At 29.8% G+C, this 10714-nt stretch overlaps 1 pseudogene across 1 annotated transcript; it reads right to left on the reverse strand.

Moving 5' to 3' along the window:
• Positions 1-90: 90 nt before the first annotated feature.
• On the reverse strand, positions 91-845 carry LOC114279582 (dirigent protein 22 pseudogene; annotated as a pseudogene). Its single transcript, XR_014329129.1, has one exon. The product of XR_014329129.1 is annotated as a dirigent protein 22 pseudogene (transcript).
• Positions 846-10714: the final 9869 nt, after the last annotated feature.

A 10714-nucleotide genomic window follows, 5' to 3' on the forward strand; every position in this document is an offset into this window, starting at 1 on the left:
CAAATAATACAAAAATATCTAAGATTAAATAAAAATAACAATCAAAAAGAAAAGTAATAATATTAAGAACTTGGATACAAAAAAAAAAAATCAAGAAAAAGTGTATGATATAAATTCATTCTAAATATGAGATCTACAGAGTCGAATTTGGATCACATTTTTTTTATTTTTATATTTTTTGCGTCTAAGTTCTTATTGTAAGGAAAATAAAAAATAAAAAATAAAAAAAAAACTCAATAATGAAGGACATCAACATTGTACTCCACAACAGCATCACCCGTGGCTGTATTCAAGAAATATGTCTTTGCCGTGGCAATTCCACGTGCCAGTCGGAAGACACCGGATCCACCGATAATTGGCATTTCGCGGTACAACTCCATAACTGAATTTCGACCCACAACACTTAAAGTGCTACCGTTATATTTTCCAGTGGTGAAGTAAAGGTTCATGGTCATGATGAGACCCAACTTGTCCAACCCGGCCGAGCCATAGAACCCCTGGGCTCGACCCACCTCAGTGGAGCTGGGTTCCGGACCCACAGTCAAAGGGTCATCAATCATGTTGATTAGGCCAAAAAGGGTTGGAGATTTGAAAGTCATGTTGGCTTGGGCTACCTTGACAGCAGTTGGGTTCTTGCCACTGAGTGTGTCGTGTAAGTAGAAGTTAAGCTTTGTGAGCTTCTCCTTTTTGAAACTGAGCTTTTGGAACCAATCATCCACTGCTTTGGGGCCTTGGGCAATGCCATGAACCACAGGCATGGCTATGGCTATTGAACAAAAGAGCATTACAATTATAGCTACCTTCCTCATCTCTCTCTTTCTCTGAAAATATGGGTTCGTTTGAGAAGTTTATGTGTAGATTCTTATATAGTTTGAATGTGACTGGAGTAGTTGGGATTGTGTATTGTGACCAAACTTCTACTGCTACTCGTTTGAAATGGTGTATACAAAAATTAATAATATATATATATATATATATATATTTAAAAAGTATATATCAAGCGGGCTAGTTATGAACATTTATAATTTAATAATATTATACTTGTCATATTTTTATTAGATATTATGGTTCGTTTGGCATGGGATTTGGATTGGGTTGGTATTATTTTACTCAAAAAAAATAAAATAGATTTTTTAATTTAATAAAATAAAATGCAACATCTAAACTATAATTATTTCATTTTTTCTCTCACAAAAATCAAAAATTTCATTCCAAACGAGACTTTTTAGCCATAGGTTAAAATAGCCAAAAAGCCATAAAGCCAAAAGCCAACCCACATCCCAAACAAAGACTATTGGGTAATGTTATGGTGCACAAAAGTATATCATATACATTTGTAAGTTTGATTATCACAAATATTATAACTTAATATTATAAAAGTCATAACAAAAATAAAAAAAAAGTTATAGCCAAACACTACATAAGGAATAATTAAAGAATTTTTAAATTATAATCAAAATAATATTATAACTAATATCACAATTAGTTACAACTAATCATTACAACAAAAGAGTTTTATAGATCAATTTTTTTTTTTTATCCCTAAAAGTATAAATTTTGTTGCAAAAAACATTTAAGGATTAATTTCAGTTGCCGCAAGTACAATCGTTAAAAAAGTCGTCCTGAAAAATCAAAAAAGAGTTTTTAGAGACAATTTTAAAAATATCACTAGTAAATGCATTTTTAAGAATAAAATAACTTGGTCCAAAAAATATTTATTTTTTGAGACAACTTTTGGTTAGTAATTTATTATTAAATGTCCAATTTTATTTTTAAAAATAAAATAAAATAATAACATTTTTGACGATAAAAATATTTTGTTCCTAAAAAATGATTTTGTCTATAAATTTTTGTCTTTAAGATCTTAATTTCTTATAGTGAATACCACAATACGTATAATCAAATCATAATAACACTTTTATAAATCATAATTTATAACCAAATATCTCAAAAGTGGAAACTAGGGGCACATGAAAATTTTTGATTGCTTTTTTTCTTTTTAATCTTTTCTGAATATGATATTGGTATAATAAATTCCAACCCTAAAAAATAATTTGAATATAGTGTTGACAATTATACCGAAACAGTATATGGTAAGATAAGGCGGTAGGTTGTGATCGTTGATTCTAGTTTTTTTACTTTTTCAAAGCTCCCTCATTTGGTTAAGCATCTTGTGACGTTAGATACATTGAGCACTTCATATATTGAATTTGTTAATGTTGATTTTTTCGCATATATTTTTCGTGTATTGTATGAGAGGCAAGACCCTCTCTCTCGATTTTGTATTATTAATAAAACTAGTAGTTATCGTGTACAATGTATGTGTTATTTTTTTCAAAAAATATTTGATGATATAATATGTGATATAAATGAATAATTTTAATTTTAATTTAAAATTAAAATTAAAATTAAATTTAAATTTAAATTTAAAAAAATTAAACTAGGACTTTAATTATTTATTTTGATAATATTAACTCTATCGTTCTATAAAATTATTACTTGAATACTTATATATTTAAGCTAAATTATTTTGTATTTTGAAAATTTTAGTTCTATCGAATTATAAAAGTGTAATTAACATATAATAATTTTGTACGATATATATTAAATTATAAAATAGTAAAATAAAAACTCATTTTGATATTAAAAATAATAGTTAAATTAGAAGAAGAATTAGTAACATAAAATTAAAAGTAATTCTAAATATTTAATTTAATTTTATATTCATTTGAAAAAAAATATTTAGAAATATAAATTATATAAAATTTATTTAAAAAATTAAATATAAACATATTGTAGTTGGATTAGCGTATAATGATTTTATATGATATATATATATATATATATAGAGAGAGAGAGAGAGAGAGTAAACTATAAGATTGTAAAATAAACATACTTAATTAAATTAAAATATCAACTATATAAAAGAAATTAAACAACGACTAACCAAGAAAGAATCACATAACAGCATCTAAACCCAAAAAGAAAAAATAATGAAAACATCCAAATAATAGATACGTCTCAGTAAAGTGATTAATCATTTACTATTCAAATCCAAACTTTAGAGGTTTATTGAGAGTATCATTTGTTATGCAAATTTTTCCTTCTGTGAGTTGTAATTATATAAAATAATGTAGAAAAAGAAGTATAATCTCATATATAAAATCACTATAAAATTTCAACGATAAATTCATAATACATAATACTATAGAATTGGTATTGGATATAGAATAATGCACAAAAAAAAAAGAAGACAATTTAGCATTAAAAAAAAAAATCCTAATACGTTTGAAAGAATTAAGAAGAAAATCGTGAAACGCAAAATTTGTATTGGGTTTATGGATTATCTCAATTTATCACGAAAAATATATGAAAAAGAAATATTTGTCAAATAGAATCCATATAAAATAGGTAAAGTTAGTATAATTTAAATTAGGTTTGTGTTTATGTATAACTCTATATGTAATTAAGAAAATATATGCTGATATAGCTTTCTTAGAAAAAAAAGAAAAGAAAGTAAACCCTTATAATGTGTCACTTAAGCATAGGAAAAACACTATTTTTAAAAATATATATATATATATATATATATGATTCTATTTATGCGACCGAGGTTTACCAAAAAGAAAGAAAAATATAAGGTGTATTGACAATTATACTAAAACATTGTAAAGGAAATATCATTTTGCCCTCCAAATTTTCACGTATTTTTTTTTAATTTGACCATAGACTTCAATTGATGTTAATTTTACGCCTAAACTTTCGAAATTTTAATCAATTTAGTCCCTGCTGTCACATTCTGTCTACAATTGGACGAAATGTGCTGACGTAATACCAAAATTCATTTGGAATTTCATTTTACCTTCTAAACTATACCCTAAAAATCAATTTGTCCCCAAATATAAAAAATTAAATTTTAAATAATATATACTTTGCAAAAATAAAAATAAAAATTCTCATTTAGAATTATCTCGAGACTATGAAGCATGGATAATTCAACAGACATGTCGTACCCGTACTGGGTACTTACCGACGTATGATATTTCTGCATATGTACCGGGCACACAAAACACGTACTAAAATTTTTTTCTTCTTAAGTTTTGGCGTACCTAAACATATCTAGTGTATATCAAACCCATGCTGTATTTCAGTCAAAAAATATTTTATTCTACTATAACGGTAAAATTCTTTTTACCAGACTTCTTTTTCATTTTTAATTTTGTACTTAGTATGATTTTAAAATTAAGTTATGATTTGTAAGTTATTTAATATAATGATATTTAATTTCAGTTTATCTTATACATGAACTTTTAGCATTAAATATCAATTGCATGTTGGATTTAACAAGTAAATCATTTAATCAATTTTTGTATTATTCCAAATTAAAAACAAATATTTTTTCGCAAACGTATTAAGTCGTATATGTATCCTACTTTTTTTTTAATTATTTTATTTTACCGTGTCAACGTACCCGTATCGTACCAATACCAGTTCTCATATCCGTACCTGTGCTTCATAAGTCTCAAATTATCTTGAGTCGATCCTGGAGAAAGTTATTAAACTGAAAATTTCTTGAATACTCTATTTGTGTGCGGGCACACAATTGTGACTAGTTTATTACCCAAAATAATTTCAATAGAATTGATCGACTAATAGTAATTTTGAAATTGAGTGGGAAAAAAATTTCAAAATTCAGTAAGTACCCGATATGGATACGACATGTTTATCAAAATACCCATGCTTCATAGTCACAAGATAATTCTAAATGAGAATTTTTATATTTTTATATTCTTTTTTTTGCAAAGCATATTATTTTGAAATTTTTTGATTTAAGCGGAAAATACTTTTAGAAAATCTAGATGCATCCTTTTTAACGTGATTATTGATTTAGACAATCCAATTAAAAAATGCAACCATAATCAAAATAGATAAGTGACAAAATCAAACATCCACAACACAAATGATATTTTACGTGGAAAATTACAATTGGAATCCACAAACTTGTGATAAAAAATCACAAGCTCTGGGCCAAGTGAACAATCCACTATGAAAGAAAATAATACAAGAGCTATCTTACAAAGGCCACTCCGGGCTCACACGTTTGCTCAACCTACGAGTCACACTTCTTCCTTCACTGGATCTTCGCAATGGTTATCGAATCGCCACGACGCCAATGATTTCGGAATCCATCAAAGTCTACAATATTGGAATCCACCAAGAAGGTTCACAGTTGAAACGTGTGAAGGACTTATGCAGCTTGATGATTAGCTTTGAGGTTTTTAGATACTAATGAATCATCAAGCACATGAGAGTATTACAAGTAATCCACACTATAAAGTTCTCTCTCAAACACTTAACATAATCTCTCTACAATAAAATGATCTCTTTCACAAAAATGTATTTCACTCATAAAAATGATCTCTCAAGAGAAGCTTAGGAGAGAGTGCTTAGAAAATGAATGGAAGAGACACAAAATAAACTAACTAAACATGCCTTAAATAGGCCAGGGGCGCACACATCATGGTTGCGACCGTGGTCATGGGGTCGCTGGCACGACCGCCCTTCGCGGGTTACTGAGAAAACTTCTGAGAGTTGGATTTTTAAATTTGTTAAATCACGAGCGCTAAGGTTTGTTGGAATTATGGTTTTTATAGGTTTATTTTGGGCCAACTTTGAACCCAAATTTGAGTGGGTCCCACACGTCTTTTCAGGTGGGTCCAAAGAGGTGACGTGTTCTTTGTCGCATGACAAGTCACACGGTGAAAACGGTTCGTTAAAACCATTTGTGAGTAAATAAGAAGTTGGCGTCGTTTTCGAATTCGTGGAATGGATTATTAAAGAATAAAATATGAGTTTCTTTGTAAGGGTAGTCCCACATTGGAAAATTAAGAGAACTTATGTACGTATATAAGTTCTAGTTGACAACATTTGGGTTGGGCCCCAAGGGGCACTCCAAGTATGTAGAAGGGAGGAGTTATGGACAAAATGACCTTTGGCTCAAACCACCACACATGCGTGTGCGCAGCTGCCGCCAGCTGGGCTGGGTTGTGGGTCAGGTCGGTTCTAATATTAATTTTTTGAACAAAATTTATTTAAATTTTTTCCAAAAATTCTTGCGGGAAAATTATTTTTTCTAAATGAAATTAATTCAAATTTTGCGTCAAATTTGAATTTAATTTTCTGTCCAAGATAGTTCCTCAACCGGTCCAATTTCTAATGGTCCAGCAAGTTCAAACAGGTTAATAGTTGCACCAAACAGATTCGGTTTTTCCAGACAGATTCAAAACTGGGTTCAAACAGGTTTGCACATGTTCCAATTTGAATTCATATCTGTTTGGTTTGAATTTCATGCCTGTTCGGCTCTATAAAAGCATACCCTCTTCCAGCATATTTCTAATTCTGAAAATTCACTCATACTCTTCTTTGTGCTCTCTTGCATTGATTTATTCTTCATATTATTTTTAGGAAAATTTCTGAGAGTATAGAGCATAGGTTCTAGCTTGTCGTACAATCTGTGTAGATCATTGTATCCTGGAAGATAGATGTCATTTATCCGTAAGCACTGAAGCGGAGCGAATCTGTCTTAAGGACAGAGTCACATACTCGACTTGATCTTTTCGTACTTATTCGGTTTGGTAAATAAATTATGTAAGTAATTTATTTTTATTTGTTTGATTTGGTTTCAAGTTTTTTTTTTTTTTTTTTTTTTTTTTTTTTTTTTTTTTAACACAGAAGATTGTTCCAACAATCTTAAGACCGATTCGAATTATTCTGTTTATATAGAATTTTTTCATTTGTTTCTCTTTTTTCGTTTCTTTTTCTCACAGAAATTATTTTCTATAATTATACAAAGTAATATTCTGGTTAGAAAATAAAAATAGTAGTAATATGTTGTTTATTTTTTTTTGACAACTAATAGTAATATACTGGTAGTCATTAACAATTTCAGAATATTCATTTGTAAAGTTGGTCAGAAATTAATTTTGGTTTTCAAAAATAATTTTTGAAGAGTTACATAAATTTTTTTTTCTGTGTGGAATTAATTTGTTTAAATAAAATTTTATTTTATTTTCAAATTAATTAGAAATAAAAGTTACAATTCTTGTTTCATTTATTTTTACAGAATTAAATTCTGTCTAGTATAAAATTCTAATTATAATTTTGTTTTATAATTTAGAATTCATAGCTACTGAAACTAATGCTCAAACAAGTACTGGTATGGTGGCTACAATTGCTCCAACCCCTTCTCCTATTGTGATTGTGCTAGTCAATCACGGTAAGAAGCCAGAGAAGTTCTTAGAAACTGATTTTAAAATATGGCAGTAGAAGATGTTGTTCTATCTTACTACTCTCAACCTAGCTCATTTTATCCGTGAGAATGCTCCTACTGTAAAAGAGGATGAAACTAATCGGCAAGTGGTTACTGCGGTCGATGCCTAGAAACATGCTGATTTCTTTTGCCGGAACTACATTCTTGAACGGACTTGACAACACATTATACAACGTCTATAGTCTTACTAAGATGGAAAATGAATTTTAGGAGTTTTTGGAGAAAAAGTACAAAACAAAAGATGCTGGCTCGAAGAAATTCATAGTAGGCAAATTTATGGACTTTGTAATGCTTGATTCTAAGATTATGATCAGCCAAGTTTAAAATCTCTAACTTATTCTGCATGACATTCATGCAAAAGGCATGTCTTTTAGTGAATCCTTCTAAGTTGCTGTCTTAATTGAAAATTTACCATAAGGTTGGAAGGAATTCAAGAACTACCTCAAACACAAGCGCAAAGAAATGACTTTGGAAGAATTGATTGCGCGTTTGAGGATTGTGGAGGATAACCGCAATTCTGAAAAACGGGCTGGTAAGCATCCAATGGAGTCTAAAACAAATGTGGTGGAACATGCTCTAAAAGCAAAGAAACGGAAGTATTTTGGAGAAAGTTCCTCACAAGGCTCTAAAGGAGGGGAACTAAGAAGTATAAGTTCAATGGAAAATGTTTTATCTGTGAAAAAGAGGGACATCGGGCCAAAGATTGCCATAGGAACCGCAAATGCAAAGAAAGATCAAGCAAGAAGCCTGCTCAAGCCAATATGACAAAAGTGGACAAAATTTCCAATGGCGTAGAAGACATAAATCTTTCTACAGTTGTTTTCGAGGCAAACCTTGTCAGAAATCCTAAAGAATGGTGGGTGGACATTGGTGCTACTCGTCACATTTGTGCTAATAAAAAGATGTTCACATTCTATTCTGTGGTGGACAACGGCGAACAACTTTTTATAGGCAACTCATCGACTTCTAAAGTTGAAGGACAAGGAAAGATTATCTAAAGATGACATCTAGAAAGGAACTCAATCTCAACAATGTGCTGCATGTACAAGACATTCGCAATAATCTAGTCTCCCGATCTCTGTTGAGTAAAAATGGATTTAGGCTAGTGTTTGAGAGTGATAAATTTGTACTTGCTAAGAATGAGATGTACGTAGGAAAAAGGTTACACGTCTGATGGCCTTTTCAAACTAAATGTAATGACTTTTGTACCCTCTATTATTAATACAAATACATCTTCTTCTTATTTGCTTGAGTCTTCAAATTTGTGGCATGGTAGACTAGGACATGTTAATTATGGATCTTTGTGTAGATTAAGTAATATGGAATGTTTACCTAAATTTGAAATTGATCCAAACTATAAATGTGAAATTTGTGTTGAGGCAAAACTATCCAAAACTTCATTTCATATAATTAAAAGAAGTACGGAACCACTTGAATTAATTCACAGTGATATTTGTAATTTTAAATCAATTCAAACTATAGATGGGAAAAAAATGTTTTATCACTTTCATAGATGATTATGCTAGATATAGTCATGTTTATTTAATTTGAACCAAGGATGAAGTTTTGGAAACTTTCATTCAATTTAAGAATGAAGCTGAAAATCAACTTGGTAAGAAAATTAAAAAAAATTAAAAAGTGATAGAGGTGGTGAATATGAATCACTTTTTGGTGAGTTTTGTAAAGAACATGGAATAATTCATCAAACCACTGTTCCTTACTCACCTCAACAAAATGAAATTGCTGAAAAGAAAAAATAAGACTTTAAAAGAAATGTTGAATGTCATGTTAATAAGTTCTAGATTACCTCAGAACTTGTGGGGGGAAATAATACTTTCTACTAATTATATTCTTAATAAAGTACCCTAGAAAAAAGTGAATCAAACACTTGATGAATTGTGGCATGAGAGAGTACCATCCTACAAATACTTAAAAGTGTAGGGGTGTTTGGCTAAAGTGGCTATTTCTAGTCCTAAAAAGACTAAGATAGGTCATAAAACGATTGATTGTATTTTTATTGGTTATGCTAAGAAGAGTAGTGCATATCAATTTTTGATTCATAAGTCAGATCATTCCAAAATATATGTAAATACTATTATTGAATCTCAGAATGCATCATTCTTTGAAACTATTTCCAAATAAAACTGGACAAGAGAGTAGTACTAACAAAAGATCTTATGATGCTATTACTAGTCAAGATCAAGTACAAGAACAAGAAATAGATAAAAATGAGGAAGAAGAGCCTAGGTGTAGTAAGCGTGCTGGAATCTCAAAATCTTTTGGTCCAGATTTTCTAACATTTTTGTTAGAAAATGAGCCTTTAATTTTAAAGAAGCTATGTCCAGTCCTGAGGCTCCTTTATGGAAATAAGCTGTAAATAGCGAAGTTAAATCCATCTTGCAAAATCACACTTGGGAATTGGTGGATTTGCCACCAAGTTATAAACCTCTTGGGTACAAGTGGATTTTCAAAAGAAAAATGCAAACGGATGGATCAATCGACAAATACATGGCAAGACTTGTGGTTAAATGATATAGACAAAGAGAAAGTCTTGATTACTCTGGCACATATTCACCAATTACTAGAATAACATCCATTAGAATGCTAATTGCCATTACATCTTTGCACAATCTAGAAATTCATCAAATTGATGTTAAAGCAACTTTCTTAAATGGTGAGTTAGACGAAAAAATTTACATGGAACAACTAGAAGAATTTTTTGTTCCAGGAAAAGAAAAAAAAGTATGTAAATTGGTTAAATCATTATATGGTTTAAAACAAGCGTTAAAACAATGGTATGAGAAGTTTGACAAGACAATGATGTCAAATGGTTTTAAAATTAATGAATGTGACAAATGTGTTTATATTAAAAACACAGACAAAGATTATGTAATAGTATGTCTTTATGTGGATGATATGCTCATCATTGATAGTAATAATGACATGATTAAAACTACCAAGAAAATACTGAATAAACATTTTAACATGAAAGACATGGGGATTGCTGATGTAATTCTTGGTATAAAATTTTTCAAAATATCATAAGGTTATGATTTGTCACATTCACATTACATTAAGAAAATACTTGACAAATTTAGCAAAGATGATAATCATTTTACTAGAACACCTGTGGATATTAATTTGTTTCTTTCTAAGAATGTACAAGAAAATATTTCTCAATTAGTGTATACCCAAATTATTGAAAGCTTAATGTACTTGATGAATTGCACTTGCTCAGATATAGCTTATGCAGTAAGTAAATTAAGTAGATATATGAGTAATCTAGGAGTAGAACACTGGAAAGCAATTATATGGGTTCTAAGATATCTCCGATTTTCTTGCAACATTGGGCTAAATGATACTAGATATGCAACAGTACTTGAA

This window comes from Camellia sinensis, chromosome 5, assembly GCF_055761805.1.
Source record: "Camellia sinensis isolate YWXY chromosome 5, ASM5576180v1, whole genome shotgun sequence".
NCBI lineage: Eukaryota > Viridiplantae > Streptophyta > Magnoliopsida > Ericales > Theaceae > Camellia > Camellia sinensis.